A 221-nucleotide genomic window follows, 5' to 3' on the forward strand; every position below is an offset into this window, starting at 1 on the left:
CGTGCAGGATAGGTATATAGGAAGAGAGACATTAAAAGACACGTGCAGTATATGTAGGAGTGAAAAAGAGGGATTTCTCAAGAGAGCGATATTCTTGTCTCTCAGTTTTATTTTTCTAGACGTGTTTGATTAGGAGTGATTTCGTGTTTGCATGTTCTCGCCTTTGGGAGATATATTCATAAACATTTTGGGTAAATTTGTTCACTGCCATTCTCCCTCTC

Source organism: Penaeus monodon, chromosome 33 (genome assembly GCF_015228065.2).
Source record: "Penaeus monodon isolate SGIC_2016 chromosome 33, NSTDA_Pmon_1, whole genome shotgun sequence".
Classification (NCBI taxonomy): Eukaryota; Metazoa; Arthropoda; class Malacostraca; order Decapoda; family Penaeidae; genus Penaeus; species Penaeus monodon.